Below are 963 nucleotides of genomic sequence, written 5' to 3'. Positions count from 1 at the left end.
CACACACACACACACACACACACACACACACACACACACACACACACACAGTAAGAAGAACAGCTTTCTTCATTTGTATAGCAGAAAAGCCTGTTGAACATTTAGCAAAATATTGAAATGTGTAACAGAAAATGCATATATTTAAGATTTTGTTTGTGTGCTTGCTTGTTAGTGAGGAAGATAAATTATAGTCTACCCAAAAGTTTATATATTGAGGTAACTATAAACCCTCTTGCATAAATTCCGTACAGCCCCATCCATCACAAAGATCACAGCGTTTGGGAGAGACAAGGCTGTTCTGTGTGTGTAGCCTCTCTTTCATGAGAAGCATCACACTTTAAATTACTTTTGAGGACCCTATCTTGTTTTTAGCCAGTAGCAACAAATATTTTTGCTGTAGTGGTTTCACGTCAGACATAATCTACACAACCTTTCTTTTGACACTTGTGTCATCTTTTGAAAGAGATGATTTTAGTTGGATGTGACCCTGTCTAATAAAGTTTCTCTGCATACTCATCCTGGTATATACTGTATGCTTCCATTCAACCTCTCCTATCCAGTCAATTGAACACAGTTTGGTGTGTCAATTTCCTGCATGCATACCATATGAGCTTCCACACAGAGGGGCCTCCAGATCAGATACAGTGTGCCTCTGTGCTGCTGTGTGGTCTGGCTGCTCTGCTTAAAGTAACAGGCTGGAGATCTGTACACTCAGGTCTTATTCTTTTCCTGTTTTATAAAAGTTCATTTTTACCTTTGAACACAAGGAGACAGTTTCCACACTACAGAACTAGTACAGGAATTGGAAGCTCTCAACAGCTGCTTATTCACACAAAGTGGATGTTATTACAGAGCCATAACAAAGTCAATGTTGTCAGTTTATCTCATTGGGTCTGGGAAACTCCTCCGCCTGATCTGCCCCCAGAAACATCCTGGGCCTTTCACAAGGACAGGCGATGGCTC

At 40.7% G+C, this 963-nt stretch overlaps 2 protein-coding genes across 5 annotated transcripts in view; both read left to right on the top strand.

The window, feature by feature from the left end:
- Positions 1-963, top strand: part of mgat5 (alpha-1,6-mannosylglycoprotein 6-beta-N-acetylglucosaminyltransferase) — a 70,647-nt gene that overhangs the window by 11,203 nt on the left and 58,481 nt on the right. The gene's annotated exons all lie outside the window — the stretch shown is intronic.
- The window catches only part of clic5a (chloride intracellular channel 5a), a 24,360-nt gene that overhangs the window by 22,656 nt on the left and 741 nt on the right, over positions 1-963 (top strand). For both annotated transcript variants that reach the window (XM_032506379.1, XM_032506380.1), the window contains exon 7: positions 575-580. The gene's annotated coding sequence lies outside the window, so the exon portion shown is untranslated. The remainder of the gene's footprint in view (positions 1-574; positions 581-963) is intronic.

Source organism: Etheostoma spectabile, chromosome 24 (assembly GCF_008692095.1).
Source record: "Etheostoma spectabile isolate EspeVRDwgs_2016 chromosome 24, UIUC_Espe_1.0, whole genome shotgun sequence".
Taxonomy (NCBI): Eukaryota; Metazoa; Chordata; class Actinopteri; order Perciformes; family Percidae; genus Etheostoma; species Etheostoma spectabile.
This window is presented reverse-complemented; position numbering and strand designations above follow the sequence as displayed.